This window comes from Manis javanica, chromosome 15 (assembly GCF_040802235.1).
Source record: "Manis javanica isolate MJ-LG chromosome 15, MJ_LKY, whole genome shotgun sequence".
Lineage (NCBI taxonomy): Eukaryota > Metazoa > Chordata > Mammalia > Pholidota > Manidae > Manis > Manis javanica.
The window spans coordinates 59,207,744-59,226,650 of NC_133170.1; the positions used below are offsets into that span (position 1 = coordinate 59,207,744).

The window sequence follows — 18,907 nt, forward strand, 5'->3', positions numbered from 1 at the left end:
TATTTATCTTGCTGTGCTGGTCTCAGCCCCTCAGGGGGTTTGTGGTTGGCCAGGACACCAGTGACACTCCCTGGCCTTGACTTGTTCCTTTTGGGGATTCCTCATCCTCACCTCTCGATGGGGCTCAGCAGGTTTCTTTGGAGGAGAGCCACTGAAGCACTTGCCTCTGGGTCTGCTGTGAGGCTGGATCGCCCTGCACCTGATTCCTTCTCAGTGGGTCACTCCATGTTAGTTTACAGTCATGGTTAAGGCGATTTAAACTGGTTGCACTTGATTTTCCTCCCTTGATGACTGTTTATTTTATGAGTGCCTTTCTTTGACCCTCATCCTCTCTCACTCTAAATGGACTTTCAAATGTTTTTCTCCTCTTGAAATGGTTTATTAAGTACACTTTGCTGCTAATTCAGTGGCCAGGCTTTGATTATCTGCAGAGTGGCTGCTGCACAGGCAGGCCCTGGCAGGATAGGAGTCCAGGGGGAGCCCAGTGCTGTAGGCATGGCCCCCACTGACCCAGAGGCAGAGCACAGCGGGTGGAAGGACCCACGTGACCCAGGCCACCTGGCAGATGATAGGAACATGGGTTTTGGAGTGTGTGTCCAGCTGGATGAATATTTTGTCCTCCCTGCACCTCAATTTCTGTATCTGTAAAATGGCTACAGTGATACTTATCTTGAAAAGTTGCTGTAAGAATTAAACATTACATGGTGAATATCCTTAAAGGATCCCGCATGGAGTCCGACGCACAGCAGGTGTGCAGCACTGTGGGTGGGCCACATGTAATTGCCAATATTCTAACATTCTTGACTTACAAAAATGGCAGCGTTACATAGTTCAAACGTTATCAGCCAGTGGCTTTCTGGACAATAGCAAAAATAGTCTACAGATTAGAGATGAAGTATCATTCTAGTATTGAGTTGTTAGTGCTAGAGAAATGCCCCACATATCCATGGCATTGCCCTGGCCTGGAGCCTGTAAGTCCACCAAGCCCTCGAGATGCTTTTTTGCCGGCTGGGCCATATCTCCTGCCAGGACTCGTGCTGGGGCCTGCCCAGACAGCTGCCCCAAAGCCCTTGATGAAGGCCATTTATAAAGCAGTTCATGCTCCTTTTAAGCTAGCCAGCCACCCACCCCTGCAGGCCTTAGGTTACATTGTTTGGTGGGGGTGTGAGGCTGCCCAGGACAAGCTCATGTCCCAACCCTGCTGGTCCTGTGGGTACCTGCTCGGTGCCTCCATGCCTCTCAGGAAGGGCCTCTCCCCTTGGGCTTCCCCACGGGGGGTTTCCTTCAGGGCCCTTGGAGACCTCTTCCTTTGGCTGAGAGGCTGCCCTTCCTGTGTAGCTACCAGGGGTCCTGGCCTCAAGATGGGGCCCCCAGAACCTGCAGGCCTTTGAGAAGTGCACTCAGGGTCAGTATGGTGAGTTATAGGCCAGAGACAGGGCCCTGTCTGTGGTGGCCTCTGGGGGTACCCGTGGAGAGGAGTGGGGCTGCCCACGGCTGTGGGTCCTGCTACTTCTCCACATTCAGGGTTGCCAGATTTACCAACGAAAAATACAGGATTCCTAGTTAAACCTTTATTTCAGACAACCAATGTTTTTAGTGGAAGTATGTCCCAAATAGTGCATGGATATACTACCAAAAACTATTTGCTGTTTATCTGAAATCAAATTTAACTGGCAATCTGGGAAGTTCAGCCTAGCTGATCCCCTTCCATCCCACGAGTGGCATTCCCCACCCAGCCCCAGCACGGCTGACAAGGAGAGACTGAGGAGGTGGTCACAGGAGTTGGAGGCCAAGGGAAGAGCTCAGGAGCACAGAGCAAGCACAGACCTTTATGATTTGGTCATTTTAGGGAAGAGCAAGAGAGCCGGCCTTTGCAGTGGACTGGACCAGAGAAATTCGAATATGGTTATTGCTTGGCCATTTTCTCTCACGAGGACATGGTGTGACGTGTCAGGAAGGCACATGCCTCTGGGGTCTTTGTGGTTCAATCTGAAGCATCCCTATTAAGTGGCACTCAAGGCAGCTGATAATTTACAGCCACCAGGGAAGTCTTTATCAATTACTTTCTGGGCTGCAGCAAAGGACCTGGCGAGTGGCAGAGTGTGAGCCAGCAGGCACAAACACTGGTGAGCCAGCTGGCTGTTGCAGTGTGGCCCAGCTGGCTGGGAGGCGGCAGGCCTGGCCTGTGGTTTCCTCGGTTGTGGGAAAACAGCTGTGGAGGCCATGACTCTTGTGTGGCCAGGCAGGCAGCAAGGCTTGGGGAGGAAGTGGCAGCAGGTGGTGGCGTGGAGCAGGGCTGAGGGCCTCGGGGCCATGGGCGCTGGGGGCTGGGGACCTCAGGGTAGGGGGCCAGCAGCCTGGGGGAAAGCGGGCAGGGGCCTGAGGGTCTGGGGGACTGTGGGGCTGGGGGTCAGAGGCCAAGGCTGGGTGTGAGAGCAGGCGGGCCTCCGCTGCCTGGGGAGCCTTCTCCCCAGGGATGGCTCTTGGCTTCGTAGACGGTGACAAAGGTAAATGAAAGCTTCCGGCGTGTGGCACGCCACATGGCTAGCAGACAGTGAGGCAGGCACCAGGGGCTGGGGCTGCCTTGTTTAGGCTGTCTTTAGGTATGTTGTTCTTTTCTTCTTAAGCCTACTCCAATCTTTTTTATCTTCCTCTTCCCTAGAAGTTTTCATTCCATATATGGTGATAAGTATCTGTCGTAGGACACTGCTTGCTAACACCTGCCTCCCAGGCTGGCTGTGTTGTCCTGTGCTTGGTGGGGCCTCCAGGCGGTACAGGTCATGATAAGCCCACCCTCCCAGGGTACCGTCCCAAGGCCTCCCACCTGAGGCCACTCTTCACATTATAGCTCCTCCTCCTCCAAAGCTGCCCAGCTTTAGGGGTGGGCACTCTGCAAATGGAGTGGGCTGGAGCCCTCTCGTGGATTTCCACCGTCACCGGGACAGACCACCCTCAGCCGCAAGGCTCGTCCCAGCTTGGCCTCAGTTTACATTTCCAGCCTCATTTCTGTATCACTTGTGCCCTTGTCAAGGGCTCTTGTCAAGGTAGACTGACCACTTTTCTTCTGGATCATGGTGCTCACAAGTCCCTGCCTTGGCTCTCCTGCCCTTCCCAGCAGCATCTCTGGCACTTTGTCATTTCTGTATAAAGCCATGTGTCATCTGTGTGGTTTTTGCTGTTGCTTTGGTCTTAAACACCCACATTCTGCAGTATCTTGTTTTCTCTTTAAATCAGCTGACTTTCTGTGTCCAATACAATTACGTAAAACAGAAACTGTGTGCCCTCCAGTAAGCAGAAAGCTGGTTACTGCATGCCAAGATAGAAGGTAACTGCGAAAATAAATACACTGAAGACAAAACAAAATCATTGACTTCTAACTGGATTTATTGTTTGCCAGAGTCTCTGAAGAAGTGGCCACTCTTCCCGTGTGCTCGAAGGGGAAGTTGGGGGGTGCTCGGGAAGCATGAACTACATCCTGGCACCAGCCTGACCTTTATCCCTGACGCAATCAGAAGGACTAACGGGGTGTTGACCGGAGAAAAACTTTCCAAACAGGTGGGGCCTGGGATAGTGCCAGGCCCATGCACCACAGACACCATGGCTGCAAGGTATCGGGATTCCCCCCTCCACTGGAAAGCCCTGGCCCGCTCAGCTCTTATGGGGTGTGTCTCCCCCAATCGTGCCTGCTAAAGATTGGGTCCTCAGGGCTCAGACAATGCCCAGGTCTTCAGTGACTTTGGCCGGCTGCTGGCGTTGGACCTGGGGAGACAGTGCTGTCTCCTGGGGGTGATTCCACATTGCCTGACTCCCGCTTTGGGGATCATCCGCCCAAGATAACCGCTTGTCTAACTGAACTTCGTTGAAGTGTCTGATTGGGTCACAGGGAGCATCTGCCCGGGCTGGGGCCTGCTCACCTGTCAGTACGCCAGCTGCTGGGCAGAAATGGGGGAGGTGATGGGGAGAGAGTATTGGATGCATGGCCCATCCTGGCAAGTAAACAAGAGTGTCCTGTCCTGTTGTCAATCCATTGTTTTCTAGTCTGTATTTATTTACCTGGGTGGTAACTGTGCTCGATCTTCCAGTGCTACTCAACACCTGGAGGAAGTCTTTGTGAGGTCAGGTGCGCATGTCTGCCGGGCAAACAAGAGCCTCTTCAGGGGCCAGAAAGCCAGGGCGACACTTTTGGGTCTGTCGGAGACAGCAGAGAAGGCCAGGTGGAGTAAGGGGTTGGTCGTGCCATTCCCAACTGTGAGGATCAGCAACACCCTTTAGAGGCCTTTAGAAAACATGTAGTAAGCAAAACTATGTGTTAGATGCTGTCAAGTGGGCCAAAAAAGGGGGATTAAAATAAAAAGCCACAAAACCACCCCACACCAGAGAAGTGAATATAAAAGTGCCTCAGCTTCTCTGAGTAGCTACATGTGTTTGTGAGATTGTCCTTTTATGTTGCTGGAGGGTTTTCCAAGGGAGTTTGAACTTTGGTTACTGCAGCTTCTCTGTCCCCTCTGGGGTAGAGGGTCCTGGCAGGGCAAAGAGCAGGGCACCACAGTGGCCACCGGGTCTTGTCCGAGGTCACACCTTGGCGTCTGCCCTGGTGCTCTGACTTGTTTGCATTTTCACAGCCAAGAACATGTGGCCCTGGGACCCAGCTCACATGACAGGCCATGAGTCTGCAGAGTGTTCGCACCCGTCGGGCGCCGTTGTCAGAGGCTCTGGAGGCTTTTCTTGTTTAGGTTTAGGAAGCAGATCGTTAAGGAACAGTGATTCAGCTGGAGTAAATCAGAGCTCTGAGCAAGAGGAAAGGCAAACAGCAAAGTTCCCCTTTCATCTGGAGAAGAGCATGCTGAATCTCTTGGTCATTCGGATAAGTCAAAGAAATAGCTAAAAATAAAGCATTGTAAGGTTTGGGAAGAAAGGATGCTGACCTTCAATGGAGGAGGTCCTCTTAAAATTTTATTTATTTTGAGTTGATAGTATACCACATAGTTAAAAAACACTTCTTGAAAAACTGAGCTGAAGGCACGCCAAGAAAGAAGGTCTCGGAGCCACCCTGGTGCTTTTGCAGAGGCAACCTTGTTTCCAGTTTCTTGCGTGTCTTTCAGTTTGTCAGGAAGTCACACAGCTGCGGGCGTGTATCCCGTTCATTTCACCCAAGTGGCAGCAGGCACCCACACACCGCCGCGACCGCCGCGAAGCTTTTTTCTTTTAGAGTGTCCAACAGCAGAGAGGATGAGCAGGTTTTGGCAAATATGCACAATGAATTACTACTCAGCAATCACAAAGAATGAGCTACTTATAAACACAGTAACATGGGTGAATCTCAGAAGTGTTATGCTGTGTGAGAGAAGCCAGGGGGGCATCGGATCCAGATGGGGTCTGCTCACAGGGCTATAGCTACGACCCCATTCATGGGACATGGTGCAAAAAGGCCAACTAAAGAGGCAGAAAGCCCGGCAGTGATTCTAGGGGCCAGGGATGGGGGGAGGTGGTGACAACCCCAAAGGGAATTTTCTGTGGGGGTGATGAAAATATTCTAGATTGTGATTGTGGTGGTGATTATGTGACTGAATGTATTTATTAAAGCTCATCAAAGTGCACACTTAAAGTTAGTGAATGTTACTGTATGTAAATTCTATTTCAGTCAAATCTGTTTTGTTTGGTAATGGATCTAAAGGGTTCCACGTGGGTATATGTGGAATGTTCCTGATCTTTTCCGTGTCTGCATGGCATCCTGTGACAGACCATGCCTTGCCTTGTTTAACCTGTCCAGGGGATCTTCTGACTGTCAGCTACATGCTGACTGCACCTGGGGTGTGTAGACCAGTAGTTGCAGCTTCTCTGCATGTGATTCAGGATCCCTTTTTGGAGGGCCCTCGACCTGCCTTGGGAAGGGGAACGCCCTTAAACATGAATGACACATCAGCTCCTCTTCCCTGCGCCAGACCTGGAGGTCCTGGCTCAGGTGTGTCAGGACCCCTGTAGATGGAGGTGGCCTCCAGCCGATGTCCTGAAGAGCCATGGGGTGCCAAGGAAGTGGGAGTTTCCTTCACTCCTGTAGTCGGCTCTTTGCCTCTGGCCAGCTCCCTTGGTTTGCAGGGGGCCCAGATGGCCTGAATGTTCACTAAAGGGGGGTTGGGAAGTAGGGCAGGGCACGAGGCAGGGCTGGGGTGAATAGAAATGGTATGTGGGAAGCTGCCTCATGATCCAGCTCCGTGGTGAACTGCTCATGTGATGTGATCTGGTCACATGGATGTCTCCGAGGAACTGGCCACCACGTCCTGAAGGCCATGCTGTGCACATGGGGAGGACTCTAGCATGGAGGGGGTGTGGCGAGTGCTGCACAAGGGTGCTGGCATCCTTCCTGAGTCCCAGTTGGCCACTGAGTCCTTTGTTAGGAGGAACAGGGTGCCTAGACCTCTGCATTCAGCAGTGCCGCAGGAGATGTTGTCAGTAAGGGAAGGTACGGTAATTCTAACCCAATGGCTTTGCCCACCTCAGGACCTTTTTTTGAAACAACCCATAGAAATAAACACAGAGCGGTGGCATTGTAATCCTAATGGTTTATCATAGGCTTATGTGTGTGTTGTGAGACAAGCTTCATAGCAATTGTGGGTGAGATTTTCATTTTGAGAGGCAACTTCCTGTTCAGTTATTTGTTGCTGGGGGTTTACCTGTGTATTCCTGATGGCCTTTAACACCAAGGAAGTCACACCTGATAATGTGTTCTATTGGTTTTGTCTTTATCTAAAATGTGATTATAAAGGATTAGCGAGATTTTCCTTCTCCCTCAAACCTGGAGCTTACATCATTGTGAGCACTACTTCCCTTCAAAGAAATCATCTTTCAGTAGTACTTACTTTGAAACGTCCTGCAGCATTTATTCACTTTTTTTGAAAATGAGATATAAGTGACATATAACATATTAGTTACAGGTGTTCAACATAACAATTTGATATCTGTGTATACTGCAAAGTCATCAGCAGAGTAAGTTACTGTCTGTCACCACATAGTCGCAGGTTGTTTTGGTGGTGACAACTCTAAAGATCTGTTCTCTTAACAACTTTGAAACACACACACACACATGGTTGTGGTAACTCTAGTCGCCATGCTGTGGATGACATCCCCAGGACTTATTTTATATCTTATCCTCTGGCAGTCACCATTCTGTTCTCTGAACTGCGTTAAAGGTACAAATAAGTCCAGTCTGTTTGTTTTAGAGTCCACATATAAGTGAGATCATACAGTGTTTGTCTTTCTCTGTCTGACTTATTCCACTTGGCATAATGCCCTCAAGGTCCATCCGTGGTGTTGCAAATGGCAGGATTTCCTTCCTTTATACGGCAGAATAATATTCCATTGTGTATATGTACCACTTTTTCCTTAGCCCTTCATCCATCAAAGGACACTTAGGTTGTTGTGTTGCGTTTGCTATAAATAGTGCTGTAATAAGCATGAGGGCACAAATACCTTTTCAAGTTAGGGTTTCCATTTCCTTTGGGTAAAATACCCAGAAGTAGAATTGCTGGATCATATGGTAGTCCTATTTTTAAATATCTACTGTAGTTACAGCACACTTTTAGAATTAATTTGCATTTTGGAAGCAGTCAGACTTCTCTTGTGTTCTTCCCTAGTAGGTAATAGTGTATTTGGGACAGTGAGGTTTGTGAAAATGCAGAAATTAATGGTAGAAAATGTAGTAACTAAAACCCTTTGAAAGTGATTCTACCCACAAGAGGAATTCCCACACTATTCAGAGCAGCAATGATGGAAGCAGGAAACATGAACTGAGCACTTTGAGTAACTAAAAACAAGAACTGAGCACTTAACTGAACACAGTCGTGGTCAGTCAGTACCTTTAATGTCACTTTCCTCTCTAACATGAGGGGCAGTTGCTACTTTTATCTTCACATTACAGTTTAGAAGACAGAGATAGAGGAGTTCAGGGACTTGGATGGTACCTCACAGCTGACAAAGGGGGAGGTGGGGGCTTGAACTCGGCAAGCCTGGTTCCCAGGGTTGGGCTCCTAACCACTGCACCACAGCGCCCCCTGCAAACCCCAGCCTCCGTACTTACATGCCAGGCACTCCCCTAAAGGCTTTACGTGGCTAAAGAGAGAGAAAGTGGCTTGCCCCAGGTTGCAAATCTAATGACAGGCTTTACTAGGATGAGCACGTGGCCTCCAGAGGTGGCAGCTTTTGACCTGTACTTTGAGAAGTAACGGTGAGCCGGTGATATGTAAAAAACAGCTCTCTGGGGGTGGAGGGGAAATGTGTTTTATACCATTTTGCCAGTTGCCTTGTACAAGTGTTCCCACCATGGTGGATTTCCAGCTACCAAAGTGCCATCACTGAATATGGAGCTGGGAAGAGAAGCTCAGTAGCACAGTATTGTCCAGGATCTGTACCATACATTAGAGAATATTCTGTATCTAAGTAAACGCAAGAACGTAGGTAACAGTGCAATATAGTAAAATAAGTGATGAGCTTTGGGTGTTTTTACCTTTAACTTAATTCATCTGATCATAAGTTTATGCAATTTAATTTTAATAATGGCTGTTTTAACCACTGGCTGATAAACTTTCTAAAAATTTACCAGTTGGGTCTTGCAGGCCAGTGCAGTGAGCTCCCTGGGCTGTAACCACCATACCTGTTGTATTTGCTACCAAGTCAGTCATGTCACTCAAGTCATGCCTTACACACAGATTTTTGATTATCAGAGTCTTTTTTCTTCTTGTTGCCTATGGCTTTTTAAATTGACAAATAATAGGAAAGTAAGTTTATGGGGTCAGTTTAACCAACAGACCCCAGCTTTTATGTTTGTGTGTTTGGTTCAGAGGTGTACTATATTTTGGCTGAAATTATTAGATGACTTTATAGTCTCTATTTAAAATAATGGAAAATATTTTTTTTAAATTACCAGGCTTGCCATTCCTCCCACCACCCCCACTCCTTGACATACCTGTTGAGATTCTGTTCCACACACTGAAGAGTAATAAGCTGATTGTTGAGTTTGCCTGGGGGAGGGAAGGGGCCTGGCAAAGGGCAGATTACCTCCCAGAGGACTGCTTAAGCACAGGGCACGGCTCACCTCTTGAACTGACTTTGGCCCAGTCCTGATTGGCCTGGGACGGACTGGCTGTTCCTGAGTCATTCTTCAGCTCTTTGCTTTCCTTGCTTGGTGACTTGGGAACATAGAACCGAAGGGCTGGCCTGCCCTTTTCTTACCAATTGCTCTAATGGAAGAACACATCAAGACATACACACCAAATTGTACTGTTCCTCTTGTCCTTGTCTTCCTTCCTCCCCCCTGAGGCAGCCATTCCCTAGCCCTTTGGAGAGTTCTCTGGCCTAATGAAGTGAGCCCCATGTGGTTCAAGGACTACAGGCCTGGGGACCACCCTGTGTATAGGAGCTGTCTCTCAGCCCACCCCCAGGGCCATGGGCTTGGGGACCACCCTGTGTGTAGGAGCTGTCTCTCAGCCCACCCCCAGGGCCATGGGCTTGGGGACCACCCTGTGTGTAGGAGCTGTCTCTCAGCCCACCCTCAGGGCCACGGGCCTGGGGACCACCCTGTGTGTAGGAGCTGTCTCTCAGCCCACCCCCAGGGCAGCCTCAGCCTGGCCACATAGCCCTTGCATCTCTCTCCTCCCAAGCAGAGCATATGTATGCGAGACTAGTCCAGCTCCATGGGACGTGCCCGTGGTGGCCTCTGGGTAAAGATGGTTGAGCCAAGTGGACTCAGCCATGATGTTTCCTGCACAGGCCGCAGACCTCAGGGCAGCTTGCTGGGCATGCAGTGCTGCCTCCATGTCTGGCTCGGGGAGGGAGGTGGCTCAAGTCCAGACTGATCATGGAAGTCTTGTGGGGGTGGGAATTGGAAGGGACAGGACATGGATAAGACCATCAGTTAGAGGGTGATGACTGCCTCTGGGGAAGGATTCTGAGCCAGCTGAACATTGGAAGGAGGTGAGTATAATAGGATAACCTGCTTCACCTCCTCTCCCCTCTGTCCTGGGAAGGCAACTGGTTGGGTGGTGACTAGGGCTTCCAGCACCGTGGTGCCTGCAAGGAGTTTCCAGGCCTTGCCACAGTCTGAGGGTGCATCACAGTGCCCTCAGCTTGCACAGGGGTGTCAGCCAGAAATGCCATTCAGTGGCCAGGCATCGAGACCTGATTACTGGGGCTGTAAGAATGTCAAGACGACCTTTTCTCACCTAGTAAGACTTTGGAGGAAGAGAAGTGCTCAAGGATGCAGTCCCCTTGACCCTTTGCTTGTTCAGGAGATTGGTACTGTGTACCCGCTGTGTCCTAGGCTGTGTGGGCCCTCGGCTCCATCTGAACAGACAAAAGCCCTGCCCTCTGGAAGCTTACCTGTCGGAGGAGGGAGACGGACAAGAGAGGTACTAAAAAGTGCCTTGGAGCATGTAGGCATTGAGGGGAATGGAGCAAACAGAAGGGTGGAGCAAGTTGGGACATTATGGAGAAGATGAGGTTTAGCAAAGGCTGGAAGGAGGTGGGGAGCTAGCAAAGTGATTCCTGGAGGGAGAGTCCGGACAGGGCCTTGAAGTGTCAGGCATGTTTGAGGAGGAGCACAGAGGCCACTAAGGGAGCAGAAGGAGATGAGGGGCATCCGAGTGGTGGCAGTGGTGGGTCTCTGCAGGCAGGCTTGGGGAAGGACTTTGTGTTCACTTTGAGAGGCTGAGCAGAGCAGTGACATGGTCTGTCTGCTTTAACGTCCTTTTTAAAGTAAGGATCCTCTAGCTGCTGTGTTGAAATGGATGGTAGGAGGTGAGATAGAAGCATGGATCTGGTTAGGAGACTCTTCAGGCATCCTGGGAAGAGGCTTGGTGGCTCTGCCTAGGGTGGTGGCAGTGGAGGTGGACAGCAGTGGTTGGATTCTGCATACATTTTATAGGTGAATCCTGAGGGTTCAATTGTCAGGTGTGAGGGAATGAGATGTCAGTGTTGACTCCTGAGTAACTGGAAGCATGGAGTTATCAGTGGTGTTATCTTCAACTGGAATAGGGAAGGTTGTGGGTAGACTGGGATTGCCATTTTCTCATGGACCCAAGGTGGCTGCTGAGTTCTAGCCATTGTGTCTGCTTTCCATGCAGGACAAAGGGGAAAGGGCAAAAGGCTCTTGCCATCTGATCTGAGCCCCTTTGAAGAGCCTCCAATGACTTCTAACAACTCATTAGTCATCCTCATCTTAAGGGAGGTTGGGCCATGTCAGTGTTAGCTGGATGTCCTACAAACCCTAACTGTATAGAGCGTTGCTGTCCAATAGAATTCCTGTGGTGATGGAAATGTGCTATAGCTGCACTGTCCAATACAGTAGCCTCTAACCATGTGTGACTATTGAGAACTTGAAGTGTAGCTAGTGCCATTGAGGAATTGAATTGTTACTATTTAATTTTAATTAATTTAAGTTTAAACTCAACCACATGTAGTTAGTGGTTAATCATATTGGTCAGTCCAGACATTAAAGTCTGATTATTAAAGGAGGATGAGGGGTGGACACTGGGCAGGCAGCTCACAGATTTGGCTCCAGGAAGATATGGGGTCTTCAGGGGACGTTGGTCATACCAAGCCACATAAGCCAAGTGGAAATCTAAATAACTGGGTTGAAGTCAAGCTGACCATTTCACTTTGCACTTACATAAATTAAAACCTGAGTTTCAAGAATGCCATAGTGCATAGACGCGCGCGCGCGCACACGCACACACGCGCGCACGCACACACACGCGCGCGCGCGCACACACACGCACACACACGCACACACGCGCACACACACACACACACAGACACACACACACACACACACGCACACACACGCACACACGCGCACACACACACACACACAGACACACACACACACCCCCTCCCTCCCTCCCTCCTCTCCACCCCACCCCTTACCCACAAACTTAGTGTCTGTAGGCCACATGCAGGGAGGGGGATAGTATAAGAACCGAGGAAATTGCATTGTTCATCCCTAGTTGGCCATTTAAGGAATATCACAATATTGCATCTGGTATTTTCTGTTTTCTGTGGCATGAAATTACATAAAAGGTAGCAGGATGGAGGATGGGTATGGTGGACAGTGGACCCAGCTGCGTCAAAGGGAAGACACATTCAGGCTCGAGACAGATCACAGAAGTGCCTTCTGGCATATGAGGCTGTCCTTCCTGCCGGCGTGGGGCACAGGGATTCCTGCCAGCCCATTGTGTGAATTGGAGCCCTCTTCCCATGGGTACTGGGCTGGGCTGGGCAGGGCTGTCTGTCACTGGCCATGTGGACTTAGGCAAGTTGCTTCCCCTTTCCTTGGCTGAAAATGGGAAGAATACTGACTTTCCAGCAGGGGGCTGGTAAACCCCCTTCCTGTCTCCTCTACCCCATAAGTCTGTCACTGTGTTCGGAATGAGTCAAGACTCATCTCCTAGGTGTTTGGGGGCTATGTATTTGTTTAATGATTAGAAGCAGATGGCAAAATGAAAGCAGCAATAATGGAGCAAACAAGAAATACATGTGGGAAGAGATGAAGGCAAAGGGTAACATGACTCTCCCGACTGACGTCTTCCTTCACTGGCACAGAGCAGGTCAGAGCCTCTGACTTACCATCATGAGTTGGCCAGAGAGGGCTCCTCAGACATTAATGTGCACATGGTCACCCGGGGACCTTGTTAGTGCAGATCCCCATGCTCAGGTCTGGGCTGAATTTCTAACAAGCTCCCTGGTGGCGTCAGTACTGCTGGTCCGTAGACCACACGTCCAAGCCAGGAGCTGGGAGAAATTGGTACCCGGCGGTAGGGGTAAAGAGTCAAAGGATGAAGACCATCAGCTGGCAGTTTCCAGGCATCGGAAAAGCTTGGCCTCCAAGGGGCAGATGCCCTTGCCCTCCACTGATGGGCAGAGAGCTCCTCACCAGTGACGTGGTGCCATGGTTCCAGCAGGGGCACTCTGGCCTCACCGTGACCTTGTGCCACCCGCCGGCTCAGGCTGATGCTTGGCGCTACTCCTTACAGGAGGGTGGTAGGGGCTGCAACTTGTACGTTCGCTCACTGCCTGTTGCTTGTGGGGCAGGCCTGTCAGCAGTCAGCCTGGCACAACTCCCCCAGGGCTTGTTTGCATACATTGGAGTGTGTTGGGCTTGACCGTGTCAGAAATCTCTCTCTCTTCCCCAAAGACTGGGAACTTCTTGAAGTGCAAGCTCTTATTAACCAGAATAATTTTAAGTATGTGTGTGGTTTTTTTCCTTCTCTTTCCCTTAGGTCTGCCCTGTTGGGGCACACACAGAGTGAGAAATCAACCTCAGAGATGTGTGGGAAAGTAGAGGTCATGTGCATTTTCTTCCCTGGCAGGTCACAGCTGGGCACTGGCTCCCAGGTGACCTCTGATTTTGGAAATGGGGAATTTGCTGGCCACAGCAGAAGGGGCTCCCACACAGCCAGCAGAGCCCTCCCACTGAGAAACCCACCACCTCCAAATGGTGGCTTGAGGGGTCTTCTCACAGGACAGACCTGGCCTTAGTCATTACTGTTGGTCTAATGGTGGGCCCAAGGGAAAACCCTGTCCATGAGTGTCCCAGGAGTTTTGTGTGAAGAGTGTGAAAGAAAATTGCTTCTTTTTCTAAATACATTGGGTCTGAGTCAATGAAAGAAAATAAGTTGTAATGATACCAGCAGAAATACCTGCTTTTTATTGAACATCTACTGTGTGCCAAGTGTTTTACATGCAGTCCTTATAGGAATCCAATGATGCAATATTATATATATATATTATAAATAAAATCTCATTTTAGAGTTGGCAAATGGTTAACTCTAACCCAAAATGATGGTTACTTTCATTGTTATTAATAAGCCAATGTCAGGCAGAGAGAGCCCTGGCTCCCAGAGGCCTGTCTCCAAGCAAATAGCCGCTTGGTTTCCCATGTTAGCTGGACAGTTTGACTCACAGCTGCTCCTGCACATGTGTGTCCAGAGCTGATGTGCTCTATGGCAGGAGAGAAGCCCAGGGGTGGGTCGGGAGTCTGGAGCAGAGGAGAGGCCCGGGGGACAGAAGTTCTCTTCCTTTCTCATTTCTCTTCCCAATCTGACTTTGGACTCAACCATTTAAAAAGTAAGTATCATTTAATCCTCATTGGAGAACTGAAGCCTGGCTCATGCATCAGCCCCCCAGTGTGTCGAGTACCCGTTAAGTGTTGAGTGCCAGGCTCTGCTGTGTGCAGCCTGGAGAAGCTCAGATTGTTTCCCACTTTGCATTTGGGGCTTGGTCTCACTTGGCCAGCTCTGAGCTTAGCTCCCCACCCCATGCCTGTTTTAGTCCACTGCTGCACACATCACTGATAGAGCAGCCGTGTCCAGGAGGGCCCAGGCCAGAACTGGCTTATGCCTATTGTCTCAACATAATTAGAGTGGCTACTCCTTTCGCTCTCCACATGTTCCGATCCAGGTAGAAAATTATGTATGCCACTGCATTTATTGAGCACCCACTGTGTGCCAGACACTGTGCTGAGCCCCACAGAGACAGGCAGCAGGCAGACGCTGCCCCTGCTCTTGGTCTGCTGGGCATCATTGTGAAAGCTGTGACTCAGCCGGTCCGGCAGCCCCAGCCTTCCAGGCTGCTTGTCTTTGCTGCACCCTTCCCAACACCAGCTGTGCAAACCTTGCTTCCCTCTCCAGGTCCAGCGGCAAGGCCCTTTCTCCAGAACCGCTGCCCACTGCCCTGCCTCCCCCACCCCATTCCCCAGGTCTGCAGAAAGGCTTCAACCCACCTGTGTTGCTTGGTGTCCCACTCTGTTCAGGCTGCCATACAAAAGACCGCAGATGGGACGGCTCAAGCAACAGAAACATCGGTCTTACAGTCTGGAGGCCACACGTCCAAGCTGGAGGCATTGGCAGGCTTGACTTCTTTTGGGGCCTCTCCTCGGCTTGCCGTTGTCAGTCTTCTCCTTGTGCCCCCTGAGGTGTCTTAGAAGGATACCAGCATACTGGATCAGGGGCCACCCTGAAGACACGGTAACTCAATTACCTCTTAATTGCCCTGTGTCCGAACATGGTCACATTTGGGGTTGACTGTCTGGGCGGCCGCAGAGCTCTTGCCTCTGTCTCTTCCGTGACGTCATCAGCTCTTTAAAGCCAGGGAGCTTACGACACACTGTCACCCTGGGCCACACCTAATGTGGAATAGGACCCCCAAAACGCTTGTCAAATGACTGGTTAGGTTCCAGTGTCATCTCTTCCTTACTGTCTCTTTCAAAGGATGATTAGAGTTAATGCACAGACCGTCAAAGGAGAGATTTTTCTTTTTCCTGATGTAATGAGTCAAGCTTTTCTGATACTGGAATGAATTCAGAGGATGAGATGACGGGAATACACACATACACAGCCTGACCATTTGGGGATCATTTATCTAAAAAGTAAGGAATTACTTTCTGGATGGTCTCTCTCTAGGGTATAAGTGTAATACAGGGAAAAGGCAGGGCCCAGTATTTACCCCCACAGGCTTGGTGCGAGGATAAGCCGAGAGCCGGCTTATAAAGTGCTGAGCTCAGCACACTGGAAGAAATGCAGACGCGTATGTGGGGGCCTTCTGTTAAGTCCACTGGGCTGGAATTTCCAGGCGGGTGTCCCCACTGCCTCTGTTTGGCCCTTTGTGATTTTGCTGCTTGTGTAATACCAGAGACCTGCCAGGTGGTGATTGTGGAGTCACATTACACCCCATCCCATGTGCCTTCCCAGGTTACTGAACCTGCCTCACACAGAATGAGGGAGGGACCCACAGAATTTCGGGAAATGGTTTAAGGCAATGTCATCTTTAAGAAAAACCTCACAAGAGCAATCGCCTGTGTAGTCAGCCTGTGGCTTGCTGAGATGCCAGCTGGCCTGTGGCAAGAGGTTGATTTAGGCAAGTGAGCTGTGCTTAATCCCCAAGGCAGGGGCCTCCCTTACTTCTCTCCAGGAAGGGGGATTGTCCCCAGAGGGGAAACTTTAGAGCAACTCTGTCCAGCAGAAATGTAATGCAGGCCACATGTGTAAATTTTTTAGTTGCTATGTTGAAAAAGTTGAACAGGTAAGATTAATTTTAATAACATATTTAACCCAGTACATCCCAAATACCATTTCAACATGCAATCAATATAAATACTATTGAGATATTTATGTTCTTTTTTGTGCTAGGTCTTTGAATCCAGGGTATGTTTTAGCTACGCTTAGGTGCTCATTAGGGGCATCGGGTAGAGCTAGCATCAAACCTCCTGATCACTTTGGGGTGCCTTGGGGTTACATGCTTATGTGAAGTGTGACTCATTATGCAAACACGTTTGCTTAATCAACTGATAGTAAAATTACTGTTTCCATTGCTTGAAGTTCTGAGAAATACTTTAATTTTAGAAAGGTTGCCTTCAGTCTTAGAGTTGGAAGCATGCTTTTGAACTTCCTAAGCTAGAGTTCCTGAAGCCCAGCTGTCCATAACATGGTGATGAGGGTCTACGCCATCATCTCAGCTTTTCTGAAAGCCCTGCGGGAGTCACAGTGATGGCCCTCCAACTGCTGACAGTGTCCACATTGGTGCTTTCAGCTGGTGTGTTAGTGCAGCTTGCTACTGACATGGCACTGATGTAACTTTTTGCTTAGCTTTTGATGACGTGGTGGGGATTTCTGGGGTCACGCTGGAGGGAACTGAGCAAGTGGGTTCAAAAGTCCTGGGGCCAGAAAGGCGCGTGTTTCTAGTGTCTGTGCTCCTCAGCACTTCCAGACACTCTGTCAGCCTGTCACATGGCAGCTTTGGAGGGCACAGAGGCGGATGAAGCAAGCAGGTGCTGTTACTGGCTAAGTGCTTCCTGTGTGTGGGCAGGGTGTAGGCATCTCCTGTGTTGTGCCACAAAGGGCAGTCTCCACCTGTGTGGGATACTGGGGAGTCATCAGTGCTACCTGCCCTCAGCTCCCACCTCCAGCTGCTCTGTTGGCGGGGTCCCCCTTCTCCCAGGGCAGAGAGCCATGGATAGGGTGCTGGGGGCCACAGTGGGCATCCCACAGCTCCAGCCACCCTGGTGGTAGGATGATTCTGCTGTGCTTGGCAGCCATCCAGCATTGGGTGGTGTAAGGATAACCCGAAAGTCCCTCCCTGTGTCCACCTCCGTGTGGTCGCACATCCACCCCCCTTAGCAGCCTCAGACATCTATGTGTCCCCTACCTAACAACCCTCAATTCCTGTTTCCTCCCTGGCTCAGCACCCCCCGTTCCTCTGGATCTCTGCTGGTGTAAAAATAGATGCATCAATCCATGGAACCAAGTGGAGGGCCCAGAAATAAGCGCACACAAATATGGTCAACTGATTGATGACCAAGGAGCCAAGAGTATACAATGGAGAAAAGACAGTCTCTTTAACAAATGGTGCTGAGAAAACTGGTCCACTATCTTATACACAAAAGTGAACGCAAATGCAAAAAATGTTATTCCATTAGGAAATATCCATACTCTGTTTTTATTCCTTTCTTCTGATGCATCTGACCTTTTAGCCACCTTCCCCCACAAAGATCAGGGAAAATAAAGGAGAAGGAATTCAAACCAGCAAGTTTGTTCCTTATCAGTAGTGTAGGGACAATGCCTGCAGCAAGGGGGTTTAAAGGGATGTGTTAATTCCCTCCTGTTAGCCAGTTCCCTCTAATTGGCTGGTATAATCCTATCACCTGGCACACAGCTGGCTTCATGCTCCTACACATAGGCAGTTTGTGTTGGTCTGCACTGAACAGTGATGTTTATCCGCAGGGCCTTCCTGCATCTGACCTTTGTTCCTTGTTCACCCTGTACTTTCCCAGGCTTAATGTCCTACTCCTCACTGCTTGGTTGGAGAAATGTTAGCCTATGGATGAAATGTTTCCTTTAGCTGCTCAATTATTGAGCCAAAAGTTCCATAAACTTAGGGTACAACCAAGGTGGTAGTGGCAAGAAAGACACATGGATTCAAAGAGGTTCAGGGTAATTTTATAAATGACAAAGCTATAGAGGGCTCCAAAAAGAGTATAGGACATTTGGCATCCGGGGCTCTCATTTCCTGCCCTGTCCCCAGCACCAGGCAGAGTAATCAGCATTGACTAATTGCTCAATAAATGCTCACTGAATGTTAGAAGAAGCTGGCCTGTGTCCAAGTTGAACATGTGCCAAGATATTCTATGGGAAGTTTACAGTGTTAGCTTTTACATGTAAGTCAGCGATGCATTTTGAGTTAATTTCTGTGTGTGCTGTCCAAGATACTGTAGAAGAGATGCGAATAAAAATATTCTGTTAGATTGTCATTATAAGTAGACAGATACATGTCAACTCCTGTGGCTTGATGGCTTGAAGAATGGTCACTGGAGGGCTCCTACCTTTAAGCTTGGAGAGGTGGCCAGCAGCCCCCGCCTCCCCCTGGAATTTGGGATCGTCACAGCCGGCTCTTGGGCTAGAGCAGTGTGTTCTCACCCAGCCCTTCCAGGGGACTGTGGTATGGGGTGTGCTCAGCCCACATGGCTCCACTCAGAGCTCAGGGTCAGTGGGTGGGGAACGCCACCACTCCGTGCTGGATGTACTAGTGCTTTTCTCAGTCATCGCCCATTGCTGATCATTTCCATTTGGCCTCATTTCCCCTGTGACTGCTATGCTGCAGTGAGCGTCCTCGGACCCCTGATCATACCTGGAGGGCAAATTCCTCCTTGACCTTGCTGGGTCAATGCCACAGCCGCTTCTGCTCACTCTGATGTTGGCTTTGACCTCCAGGGCCATCCTCCTGTCCTCCGCACTGCTCCAGAAGTCCTGTCTTGTATGCAAAGACACCTGGGGTCATAGTTTCTCAACCTCTTTTCTGACAGTCGGGGGTGTTCCAACATCCTGTGTGCCAGCAGGAACATGCCATTTTCCTAGAACAGTCTTTG

General features: G+C 49.8%; 1 protein-coding gene across 3 annotated transcripts in view; it reads left to right on the top strand.

Annotated features, from left to right (window-relative positions):
- ITGA9 (integrin subunit alpha 9) overlaps positions 1-18,907 on the top strand; it is a 355,701-nt gene that overhangs the window by 77,702 nt on the left and 259,092 nt on the right. The window lies entirely within an intron of this gene.